This window comes from Hyla sarda, chromosome 2 (assembly GCF_029499605.1).
Source record: "Hyla sarda isolate aHylSar1 chromosome 2, aHylSar1.hap1, whole genome shotgun sequence".
NCBI lineage: Eukaryota > Metazoa > Chordata > Amphibia > Anura > Hylidae > Hyla > Hyla sarda.
This window is the reverse complement of record NC_079190.1, coordinates 205,061,879-205,075,657: the sequence shown is the minus strand read 5'-3', so window position 1 is coordinate 205,075,657 and position 13,779 is coordinate 205,061,879. Positions and strand designations below refer to the sequence as shown.

The following is a 13,779-nucleotide window of genomic DNA, read 5'->3' as shown; positions in this document are numbered from 1 at the left end:
TCTACATCAGCACAGATGGGGATTCTTTACTGTAAGAGCAGTGAGACTATGGAAAGTTCTGCCAGAGGAGGTGGTCATGGTGAACGCTGTAAAATAATTTTAAAGGGAAGGGGTCTGGATGCATTTTTGCAGAATAATAACATTACAGGTTATGGATTCTAGATCTATAGGGACAGAAGGTTGATCCAGGGATTTATTCTGATTGACATATTTGGAGTCGGGAAGGAATTTTTACCTCTAGTATGAGGGTATTTTGCCTCCTCTGGATCAACTCAGTAGGGGCTCATTAGGGTTATAGGTTGAACTTGATGGACTCTGGTCTTTTTTCAACCTTATGAACTATGGGGAAGATTTATCAAAACCTGTGCAAAGGAAAAGTTGCCCAGTGTCCCTTAGCAACCAATCAGATCGCTTCTTTCATTTTGCAGAAGCCTTGTTAAAAATGAAAGAAGCGAGCTGATTGGTTCCTCTGGACAGGTTTTGATAAATCTCCCTCTATGTTACTATGTTCACTGTGTAACTGCCAGGTTTGTGCGATCCTAATGTTTTCTTATACAATGTTTTTCAGAAGATTAAAAAGGAGTTTGCCTCTAAATGCTTTTTTAAACTATTGCTTACTCCACCCAGCTCTTTTTTGGCTGTTCATTAGATCTGCAACACTAGACTATTAATAAGCTTTCCAAAAACAATTACAAAACAGCTTGTCCCTATTGTGACCTAACATTTTGTTCACTCTAGGATGATGAGATCAATGGTTTCAAAGCTAGTTATAACAAACATATTTACTCTAGTTGCTGCGAAAAAAAAAATTTGTTTTTTTTCTGCTTTTTGGCGGACATTGCTATTTTGAAATAATGGCAATGGCATTAGGATTATGATCTCTCAGCACACATATACTTTTTTCAGCAATTTCCACATGTGGTGACTTGTTAAGATTGGATATTTTTAGACAGTCTGATGCATAAGATTTTCAAAGTGTTTTAGTGCCCATGAGGGAGCTTGCCCCCTTTTCCCCTTTATCTCCCTTCACTCCTAATTATGCTATTTGCCTACTCTACATTTATTATATTCCACATTTTTACATGTGGTATGTTATGGCAGACATGCAATATCTCTGGGTTTGAAGTGGCTTAGCAGTTAATTCTTAGCAGTTCTGATGGACTAGGCTAATGAAGAGGTTAATATTGATATCAATAACCATGGTGGTCTAGGGGGTGGTTATAGCCATTTTTTTAAAAGGAGTTTTCCAAACTTTTGAAAAATTATGCACACAGGCAGGCAAGGGAAGGGTTAATGAAACACACCCCTCCTTTCACTCCTGATCTAGTGCCATACTACTCTTTAGCCCCTAGCAGAAGGGCTCATATGAAGTTCCATACATTTGGCACTGGACCACTGCAACAAATCCCTGGCCTTAATGGTCAGGTGCACTTTCTCTTTCATGTGACCACTAAAGCCAGTATTTTTCTGCAATAGTTGCCTAGGAGAGAGTAGAGAACATCATTACAGCCTTTCCATCAGAGACTACAGAGCAGCAATGAAATAAAGATGAAAGGACTGCCCCCTGTTTGGTATTGGTGAGGTATTTGAAGAGAAGGTGAACTAGTTTAGAAACTCGCTCACCTGTGGTGGTTGTGCAGAAAAGGCACAACACTTAGAAAAGCATGTATAAGGAGAGGACTGCAGCGGCTTCCCACGTTTATTAGCAGACGTGAAGTGACTGGATACAAAAGAGAGCAGAGTGGAAAGGAAGCTGGATCGCGCTGTCACAAAAGGGGATAATCCACGAATATTAGGATAAAGTGCTTTTATTCTTCAACCATGTAACGCGTTTAAAAAACATCCAGTTTTTTTCATCAGTCCTGATGAAAAAAATGGATGGTTTTGAAACACGTTGCATGGTTGAAGAATAAAAGCACTTTATCCTAATATTCGTGGATTACCCCCTTTTGTGACAGCGCGATCCAGCTTCCTTTCCACTCTGCTCTCTTTTGTATACAGAGCATCATGGCATTGAAATGGGGGCAACAGAAGGTAAGTATATTTTTTTTATTTACCTCCCTTTCCCTGAAAAACTCTTTAGAGAGGTCTACAGTGGGTTAGAGTTTAACATATATTATTATATAACAAGGTAATGTAGCCTATGGTTTAAGATGCTGCAAAGATGAATGGTGGTAGTCTAAGACAAGAAACTGGGCCTCCAATTTATTCTAAAAAAAGTCCAGAATTGTCACAGGAGTCTGATCTCTGTATCAGAAATACAAAACGATTTCTTACTTCCCTTCATACAATTGTCTGGTTACAAGATACAATTTGTATTATCCAATGTGTTCCACATTGAATATGAACCACAGAAAGCCAAGGAGAGAGTTGTCCCAGGAGCTTAGAAAGAAAATGATAGACAAGTATGTTAAAGGTGAAGGCTATAAGACCATCTCCAAGCAGAGAACCAAAGATCCCAAAACAACTTCCAAAGACATTAGAGGTAAACTTCAAGGTCAAGGTTCATCAGTTTCAGTTGCACCATCTGTCGAGGTTTGAGCCAAAGTAAACTTAATGGAGGACGCCAGAGGAGGACTCGCCTACTCTCCTCATCCCCCCTCCCCCTTCCCCGCAGTTCCAGAAATATGCTCCCTATGTATAAAATGTCAGGAAAAGACGTTCAGTAGTTATAATAGACTAGCCCTATGTAGTTCATCATTTTTTTAACGTTGCCCTTAACCTCATAGCAAAGCCCTGAGTTGACAGATCTGTACTGCTCCATAATAAATGGAGCGAAAAAGCGCAGATCTATACGTAAACCTTCATGGATGTTCTTTATTAGTAATAATATCTGAGGGTATTTTTTCTTACTGTCTTAAGAACGGAGGGCTTATTTTCAGTTAAGTATGATAATATTTAGTTGACCTCAAAGGCCATTTGTGATATACTCCTAAACCGCAAGAAAAGTAATATTGTCCAAATTTGCTGACTTTGAGAGTGGAGGCTCCTATGTAATAACAGTATTACAGCAGTCTGCGACTATTTAGTCTATGCCAGAAATGCCGCTGAATAACGAGAAGTGTTTATAGTAGTTGAAACTGTAGTAAATTAACAAGGAAAAAGACATGAATTGATTTATGGGCCTGGAGCTCTAGAAACTATTTAGATTTTTATCTATTCAGAGATATACCTAAAAATGTAAAGACATTATAAGGCTAGCATGCTTTTAGATGTTATTTACTAAATCACGTCACTACTGGATGTTTCTCCTCTGTCTGCAGATCATCTAGTCTTTTTGTAGTTTACCTGGTCAGCTGGAGAACATACACAGTTTCCTGGTCTCTCTTCATTTCTCATCCTTCTACTCTAATATTTACAGTATGCTACACCCATAGTCACAAACATGGGCTTTATATGCTTAGATTGAACTAGAATTCAACGTGAAGGCACTTAGGCACTAGGAATGAAGCCTACTTGTCGGGACCTACATAGAGGTGAGTGGACAATGTAATTAAAGGGGTATTCCAGGAAAAAATAATATTATATATACATAACTGGCTCCAGAAAGTTAAACAGATTTGTATATTAAAAAATCTTAATCCTTCCAATAATTTTCAGCTGCTGAAGTTGAGTTGTTCTTTTCTGTCTGACAACAGTGCTCTCTGCTGACATCTCTGCTTGTCTCGGGAACTGGACAGAGTAGAAGAGGTATGGGGATTTGCTTCTACTCTGGACAGTTCCTGAGACAGGTGTCATCAGAGAGCACAACTCAAATCCAGCAGCTCATAAGTACTGAAAGGATTAAGATTTTTAAATAGAAGTAATTTACAAATCTGTTTACCTTTCTGGAACCAGTTGATATATATATATATATATATATATATATATATTCCAAAAGAAAACTGCAGCACTCCAAGTTCATATGAAAATAAAAGTGGCGTTTATTCCATCTAGTTCAAAGGCAACATTTCAGCTGCGTACCTGCAGCCTTTATCAAGCAAACACACAGTGTACAAATAGTGGTATAAATATGGTGGAGACTGTGACATCATCATTATATCACACATTTGCATAAGAATCATAATACATAGGAAAACAGAAGCGATCTCACGATCGGTACAAATATTCAATCCAATGTACATACAGTGGCATAGAACATGTCAATAGTGATACAGGGTGATATCAAAAAGGTGCAAATGTATATAGAATAAGCATAATAATAACATAAAAGTGACTCACATGGACGGAAGCTCTGGGCGGAACCTGCTTGATGCGAAAAACAAACGCCGGCTGCGTCATCACCCTGTGACAGGCGCAAGCGGGCGTGTACAAAGTAAACGGAAGCACAGGAGATCAACCGGAAACAAGCGCATTGGCGCATGCGCAGTAAAACGGAGAATGCTCCGTGGCCATCATACTAGAGGGCTCAATTAAGGGCAATGTACAAAATGGATAAGGCTGAGCAAAGGGTACTCCGCAGCCATCATATTAAAGAGGTAGATAGGGGGCAATAAAATATAGATGCAAAAAAACAGCAACCAACATTGGCGCATCAAAAAGCAAAAATGTAAAAAAATGGCACAATAAGAGATATAGTAAATAATGAAAAAAATTAGAAAATGAAGAAAGTGAAAAAAACTGAAGAATAAAAAATAATAAATAATAAATCAATAAAAAATAATGAAAAATAAAAAACATAAATAGAAGAAATAAAAAAATTTAAATTAAAATTAGTCATAGGAAGGGACTCGATCTGTGTCTGCACGTTCAGGGGACCAAAATGGTAGATATAAAAACTACCACAGAAATAATACGACTCATTAAGAATAATAGACCAGGACCCATAACGTACAGGAAGCCATATGCAACCAGACACTGCATTCTGGACTCCCTAGGTGTAAAGTCTGGTGCCCGAAACAGAACTGGTACGGGAACCCGACAGCGGGGAGGCATGGGGGTAACCCATAATATACGGGAAACACCCCAGTCTCCACCAGTCCCATAATTGGGAGTGGCATAATTGTAGCCCTAGCCAGAAGTGTCCCACATCCATGCACACATACATAATCGATCCTAGACAGGTCTAAATGGTTAGGACAATAAATGATTAGGTCACCCACTGTGCAAAGACACATCTAACATGGAGTCTGTACATCCATAGCTCAAAGGGATAAAATTACTAAATAATATAAACAAAAGAGTTTATTAAAAAAATAATAAAGAAATCAAAGTGATAGGTATGATTAATGAATGATAAATCACATAATGAAAACAATATAGGTTCCGGTTGAGCTTCTGTTTCCCAGATATAACATATGAGGAAGAGAATGAATGTTCATGCAGGTTCCGTCATGCCATCTCTATAAAGTGAAATTAAAAAAGAGGAGATTATAATCTCAAAAGAATTTTTTACACAGTATATTCATAGCATAACCACAGGTGACAATATACGAAGGCTAAGGGCGTGACAGTTAATGAGTAATGAGTATAATGATTAAATATTGGCAATGGGGAAGTCCACATTAAGGCCGTTGGGTTTGAGTGTTTGTAACTCGAAAATCCAACGGAGTTCGCAACGATGAAGGGCAGCGATGCGATCGCCTCCTCTTTTGAGAGGGGGAATGTGGTCAATCAGAGCAAAACGAAGGTCCCGCTCTGAGTGGCCACATTCGACGAAATGGTTGGGGACGGGGAGATCTCGCCTCCCCTTCCTGATGGTATAACGATGTTGATTAAGGCGTGTACGAAATTCCCCTGTGGTTTCTCCCACATATAAGAGGTTACACGGACATAGAAGAATGTAAATAACAAATTTAGACGAACAAGTAAGATAATGTTTAATCTTGTAGGTCTTGCCATGTTGTGGATGAATGAATGTTGGCCCTTTGACCATTTTTGAACAATTTATACAGTGGCAACAGGGGTAACAACCTTGACTTTTGACAGTTAAATACAGTTGTCGAGTAGAGGACTGCGTCCCAATATCGGCCCGAACAAGTTTATCACGAAGATTTGGTGCCCGCTTATAGGACATTAAAGGTGGTGATTGAAAGTCACTGATGGATGGGAATGATCTTTTCAATATATGCCAGTGTTTTCTGACAATCTCAGAAACACGGTGAGATTGCTCATTGTATTGAGAGATAAAAGCTATGCGGTTTGCAGAGCTTTTGGGAGAAGTATCATAAATCAGTGACTTTCGATCATGAGCAAGTACAGAACTTTTACATTGTGAAACCAATTTTTGGGGATACCCACGTTGAATAAAATTGGAGGCCAGGGTGTCGAGAATGGGCATAATGGTGGTTTCCTTACTAACAATGCGTCTAGCTCGAAGCATCTGACTCCGTGGTAGAGATTTAATCATGGATTTAGGGTGTTGACTGGTGAAATGTAAAATGGAATTGCAATCAGCAGGTTTGGAGAAAAGAGTAGTAGATAGTTTGTTAGAATCAATAGAGACCAGTGTATCCAGAAACTGTATAGAGGTGCCAAATGAATTCAAAGTAAATTGGATATGCGGGCAGATAGTATTCAGAAAAGTGTGGAAATCAAGAAGAGAATCGCCGGAACCGCTCCAAACGAGGAACACATCATCTATGTATCGCCACCACCCCAGGACGTTCCTGAAGTGGTGGGACACATAGATGTGTGACTCTTCCAACGACGCCACCACCATGTTGGCGTACGTTGGGGCCACATTGGTCCCCATGGCGGTTCCGGCGATTTGTGCATAAAAAGAATCATTAAAGGTGAAATAATTGTTAGATAGCACAAAATCAAGAAGAGAAATAATGAATTGGGTTTCAGACAGAGAAAAATCAGGTGAGATCATAGAGGCTACAGCCGCTATACCAAGGTCATTAGGAATGGATGTATACAGAGATACAATGTCGAGTGAGGCCAAAATGACATCACCCGAGATTGTAACAGAATCAAGTTTTTTGAGAAAATCAGAGGTATCACGTAAGTATGATTTAGACCTATCGTCTCCGGACGCAATTCTGTAACTAGCCGTGTATCTATTTTTCTGGATCAACTTCTCCGCCCCTATGCAATGAGCGCTAAATCATACTTACGTGATACCTCTGATTTTCTCAAAAAACTTGATTCTGTTACAATCTCGATTGATGTCATTTTGGCCTCACTCGACATTGTATCTCTGTATACATCCATTCCTAATGACCTTGGTATAGCGGCTGTAGCCTCTATGATCTCACCTGATTTTTCTCTGTCTGAAACCCAATTCATTATTTCTCTTCTTGATTTTGTGCTATCTAACAATTATTTCACCTTTAATGATTCTTTTTATGCACAAATCGCCGGAACCGCCATGGGGACCAATGTGGCCCCAACGTATGCCAACATGGTGGTGGCGTCGTTGGAAGAGTCACACATCTATGTGTCCCACCACTTCAGGAACGTCCTGGGGTGGTGGCGATACATAGATGATGTGTTCCTCATTTGGAGCGGTTCCGGCGATTCTCTTCTTGATTTCCACACTTTTCTGAATACTATCTGCCCGCATATCCAATTTACTTTGAATTCATCTTGCACCTCTATACAGTTTCTGGATACACTGGTCTCTATTGATTCTAACAAACTATCTACTACTCTTTTCTCCAAACCTACTGATTGCAATTCCATTTTACATTTCACCAGTCAACACCCTAAATCCATGATTAAATCTCTACCACGGAGTCAGATGCTCCGAGCTAGACGCATTGTTAGTAAGGAAACCGCCATTGTGCCCATTCTCGACACCATGGCCTCCAATTTTATTCAACGTGCGTATCCCCAAAAATTGGTTTCACAATGTAAAAGTTCTGTACTTGCTCATGATCGAAAGTCACTGATTTATGATACTTCTCCCAAAAGCTCTGCAAACCGCATAGCTTTTGTCTCTCAATACAATGAGCTATCTCACCGTGTTTCTGAGATTGTCAGAAAACACTGGCATATATTGAAAAGATCATTCCCATCCATCAGTGACTTTCAATCACCACCTTTAATGTCCTATAAGCGGGCACCAAATCTTCGTGATAAACTTGTTCGGGCCGATATTGGGACGCAGTCCTCTACTCGACAACTGTATTTAACTGTCAAAAGTCAAGGTTGTTACCCCTGTTGCCACTGTATAAATTGTTCAAAAATGGTCAAAGGGCCAACATTCATTCATCCACAACATGGCAAGACCTACAAGATTAAACATTATCTTACTTGTTCGTCTAAATTTGTTATTTACATTCTTCTATGTCCGTGTAACCTCTTATATGTGGGAGAAACCACAGGGGAATTTCGTACACGCCTTAATCAACATCGTTATACCATCAGGAAGGGGAGGCGAGATCTCCCCGTCCCCAACCATTTCGTCGAATGTGGCCACTCAGAGCGGGACCTTCGTTTTGCTCTGATTGACCACATTCCCCCTCTCAAAAGAGGAGGCGATCGCATCGCTGCCCTTCATCGTTGCGAACTCCGTTGGATTTTCGAGTTACAAACACTCAAACCCAACGGCCTTAATGTGGACTTCCCCATTGCCAATATTTAATCATTATACTCATTACTCATTAACTGTCATGCCCTTAGCCTTCGTATATTGTCACCTGTGGTTATGCTATGAATATACTGTGTAAAAAATTCTTTTGAGATTATAATCTCCTCTTTTTTAATTTCACTTTATAGAGATGGCATGACGGAACCTGCATGAACATTCATTCTCTTCATCATATGTTATATCTGGGAAACAAAAGCTCAACCGGAACCTATATTGTTTTCATTATGTGATTTATCATTCATTAATCATATCTATCACTTTGATTTCTTTATTATTTTTTTAATAAACTCTTTTGTTTATATTATTTAGTAATTTTATCCCTTTGAGCTATGGATGTACAGACTCCATGTTAGATGTGTCTTTGCACAGTGGGTGACCTAATCATTTATTGTCCTAACCATTTAGACCTGTCTAGGATCGATTATGTATGTGTGCATGGATGTGGGACACTTCTGGCTAGGGCTACAATTATGCCACTCCCAATTATGGGACTGGTGGAGACTGGGGTGTTTCCCGTATATTATGAGTTACCCCCATGCCTCCCCGCTGTCGGGTTCCCGTACCAGTTCTGTTTCGGGCACCAGACTTTACACCTAGGGAGTCCAGAATGCAGTGTCTGGTTGCATATGGCTTCCTGTACGTTATGGGTCCTGGTCTATTATTCTTAATGAGTCGTATTATTTAAGTGGTAGTTTTTATATCTACCATTTTGGTCCCCTGAACGTGCAGACACAGATCGAGTCCCTTCCTATGACTACTTTTTATTTTTATTTTTTTATTTCTTCTATTTATGTTTTTTATTTTTCATTATTTTTTATTCATTTATTATTTATTATTTTTTATTCTTCATCAGTTTTTTTCACTTTCTTCATTTTCAAATTTTTTTCATTATTTACTATATCTCTTATTGTGCCATTTATTTACATTTTTGCTTTTTGATGCGCCAATGTTGATTGCTGTTTTTTTGCATCTATATTATATTGCCCCCTATCTACCTCTTTAATATGATGGCTGCGGAGTACCCTTTGCTCAGCCTTATCCATTTTGTACATTGCCCTTAATTGAGCCCTCTAGTATGATGGCCACGGAGCATTCTCCGTTTTACTGTGCATGCGCCCATGCGCTTGTTTCCGGTTGATCTCCTGTGCTTCCGTTTACTTTGTACACACCCGCTTGCGCCTGTCACAGGGTGATGACACAGCCGGCGTTTGTTTTTCGCATCAAGCAGGTTCCGCCCAGAGCTTCCGTCCATGTGAGTCACTTTTATGTTATTATTATGCTTATTCTATATACATTTGCACGTTTTTGATATCACCCTGTATCACTATTGACATGTTCTATGCCACTGTATGTACATTGGATTGAATATTTGTACCGATCGTGAGATCGCTTCTGTTTTCCTATGTATTATGATTCTTATTCAAATGTGTGATGTAATGATGATGTCACAGTCTCCACCATATTTATACCACTACTTGTACACTGTGTGTTTGCTTGATAAAGGCTGCAGGTACGCAGCTGAAACGTTGCCTTTGAACTAGATGGAATAAACGCCACTTTTATTTTCATCTGAACTTGGAGTGCTGCAGTTTTCTTTTGGAATATACCTACGTGCATCCCTTGACCTGGGTTTTGACTGATAGCACCCACTGCTATTTGGTGTGCTGCTCCATATTGGATTTATATATATATATATATATATATATATATTAAAAGTTTTTTCCTGGATAACCCCTTGAAATAAAGATTAAATGGAGACACTCCTATGGTAATTGTTGTACATCACACACCTAACCACGTTGGAGCTTGTTTGGCACAAATCTAATTCCCATGATTTATGGGTTCATTCTTGGCACTTGTTTTTCAAAAATGCGCATTCACTGAAAGAATATTTCTACACTTTAAAATCAGTATTTATGATCCACTATCTGGCAGGTCTGTCTCTATGGTACACATTTCCTTGATCAAATGTCAGCCCTGAAAGCTAGCAATGAAAACCTCACTTTTATGGAGTTTATGTATGTCATTTGAGTTCATGTCCAGGAGTTAAAAATCTTTAAAACTTGCAATTTGTAAGTCATTATTTTATGAAATTATTATTTTACAAATGCTGTTATAATAACAGTCTGAGTCCACATACTGTACATGCACACTGCAGTAAATTATTATTTAATATTACAATAATATGAATTATTATTATTATTATTATTATTATTATTATTATTATAATTAAAGGGGTATTCCATGAATAAAAATGGCTTCAGAATATTAAACAGATTTGTAAATTACTTCTATTAAAAAATCTTAATCCTACCAGTACTTATCAGCTGCTGAAGTTGAGTTGTTCTTTTCTGTCTGACAATGGTGCTCTCTGCTGACACCTCTGTCTGTCTCAGGAACTGCCCAGAGTAGCAGCAAAACCTCATAGCAAACCTCTACTGCTCTATACAGTTCCTGAGGCAGACAGAGGTGTCAGCAGAGAGCACTGTTATCAGACAGAAAAGAACAACTCAACTTCAGCAGCTGATAAGTACTCGTAGGATTACGATTTTTTTAATAGAAGTAATTTACAAATCTGTTTAACTTTCTGGAGCCAATATTTTTTCATGGAATGCCCCTTTAATATTATTATTATCATTATTGCACTTTGGTGATTCCTAGATTGACTAGTGGTGGACCTGTGACCACCATATCTGCTTGCACCCCTGCATTTATTTTTCTAACTGTTTGGATTTTTTTTTTTCCAGTTGTGGAAGTGATGTTCTGCTGGAGGCATATATATAGACAGATAGCTAGCACTGCTTGAAGAATACTGCAATGAACCAGTTGAAACGTTGCTCTGTCATGGTACGTTCACATGTGCTTATTTCTGTTTCAGATCTGCTGCAGATTTTGCTACCTAATGACTTCAATGGGTAGCAAAATCTGCTACAGCAAATCTGCAGCAGATCTGAAACAGAAATACGAACGTGTGAACGCACCCATAGAGACACTTTATTTTGCAAGGAATAAAGAATACGGTTTGATTCTACCAATATAGGAGTGCTGTAAGTATATTTTGTTTGCTAGACAGATACCTAGATAGAGGAAAAAAATGGTAGAGAGGCTCGTATTAACCTAGTGACCAATGGCTCGAGCTACCCAAATAGCACCTATTCCCACGGTGCCGAAAGAGGGGAGATACAAATTAAGGAAATTGGGGCTCAGAGTCTTGAATATTGGATTAAATTAAAATGTTTATAAAATATTATATGAAATTGTACATATAGGTATAATATACTGCGGATCACAGGGCCATTGTGATCCCACAGTAAAATTAGTAAATATTTAATCCTTGGCAATTTAATATATAGTGTTAGAATACAATAATTATAATAAACAAATAAAAATTTACAACAATAAATAAGTGTCCACGTATCTATAGTGATGATCGGAATTGGTGATTTGTGAATAGCTGTAATATAACAGTTTGAGTTGCTATTTTCACAAATATTTGTATCCAGTTGGAAGAGAAAGTGGTTAAAGTCTTGAATAGAATACAGCAAAAAATGAATGGTGATTGTAGCAGTTTGTATATACTTTTGTGTCAGGTTCCAATCCTCTGTGCAGAGGGCTCGCAGCTGGAGACACTGCCGTCTACTGATTTATGCAGCGGTAATATGACAAATGAATAATAAAATCGCAGTGTTTTGTAATATGTTCTAATCCTCTGTGCCGAGGATTCGCTGCTGGAGACCCTGCCGTCTCCTTTATATGCAGCGGCAATTTTGAATGTAAAACAGCGCTTATAAGATAAGTTCCGATCCTCTATGCAGACGGCTCACAGCTGGAGACACTACCATCTCCTAGTATGCATCGGCAGTACGATGTAAGGTATAATGCTTATGTCTTAAAATCAAAGTGGGTACCTTATGTGGTTAGCGCTAGTCGTCAGACGGGTCCTGGTCCCTGAATGGAGGGCTCGGCAGCCTCAGGTATGCAGCGGCAGAAGTGGGCTCTGTTTATGGGTACTGCAGCAGTTCTCCTGCTGGCAGTAAATGCTGGGCCGGCGGTCTCCTCGTGGTGGGAAGTAGCACGTACTGTCAGAGGTTGATTGCCAGATATGGTGAATCCTTTAAAAAAGCTGTATTCTTTGATAAAGATGATGTGGCACTTAGAATAAGTGGTTAAAGCTGGACGCGTTTCAGGTCCTCCGTAGGACCTTTCTTCAGCAGCAAAGATAAATGTGATGTTCCTAGAGATCATTTGGCTGGGTTATATATCCATTGCACCTCCTTTTTGTGAGGTCACATCCAATTAACCAAATGGGATTCATGCAAGACATGGAAAGGTTAGGTAACTAACATGCAATCCTGTAACATTCACCAAATACACCTATAATATATACACACATCAATACACTGACATTTACTGCCAGCAGGAGAACTGCTGCAGTACGCATAAACGGAGCCCACTTCTGCCGCTGCATACCTGAGGCTGCCGGGCCTCCAGCAGCGCACCCTCCATTCAGGGACCAGGACCCGTCTGATGACCAGGGCTAACCACATAAGGTACCCACTTTGATTATAAGACATAAGCATTGTACCTTACATCGTACTGCCGCTGGATACTAGGAGACGGCAGTGTCTCCAGCTGCGAGCCCTAAGCATAGAGGATCGGAACTTATCTTATAAGCGCTGTTTTAAATTCAAAATTGGCGCTGCATATAAAGGAGACGGCAGGGTCTCCATCAGCAAATCCTCGGCACAGAGGATTAGAACATATTACAAAACACTGCGATTTTATTATTCATTTGTCATATTACCGCTGCCTAAATCAGTAGACGGCAGTGTCTCCAGCTGCGAGCCCTCTGCACAGAGGATTGGAACCTGACACAAAAGTATATACAAACTGATACAATCACCATTCATTTTTTACTGTATTCTATTCAAGACTTCAACCACTTTCCCTTCCAACTGGATACAAATATTTGTGAAAATAGCAACTCAAACTTGTATTACCGCTATTCACAAATCACCAATTCCGATCAACCTTATAGATACGTGGACACTTATTTATTGTTGTACATTTTTATTTGTTTATTATAATTATTGTATTCTAACACTATATATTAAATTGCCAAGGAATAAATATTTACAAATTTTACTGTGGGATCACAAGGGCCCTGTGATCCAGAGTATATTATACCTATATGTACAATCTTATATCATATGTAATAAACATTTTAATTTAATCCAATA

The 13,779-nt window shown here is 39.0% G+C and overlaps 1 protein-coding gene across 1 annotated transcript in view; it reads left to right on the top strand.

The window, feature by feature from the left end:
• Nucleotides 1-13,779, top strand: part of ARHGAP6 (Rho GTPase activating protein 6) — a 582,024-nt gene that overhangs the window by 237,704 nt on the left and 330,541 nt on the right. The gene's annotated exons all lie outside the window — the stretch shown is intronic.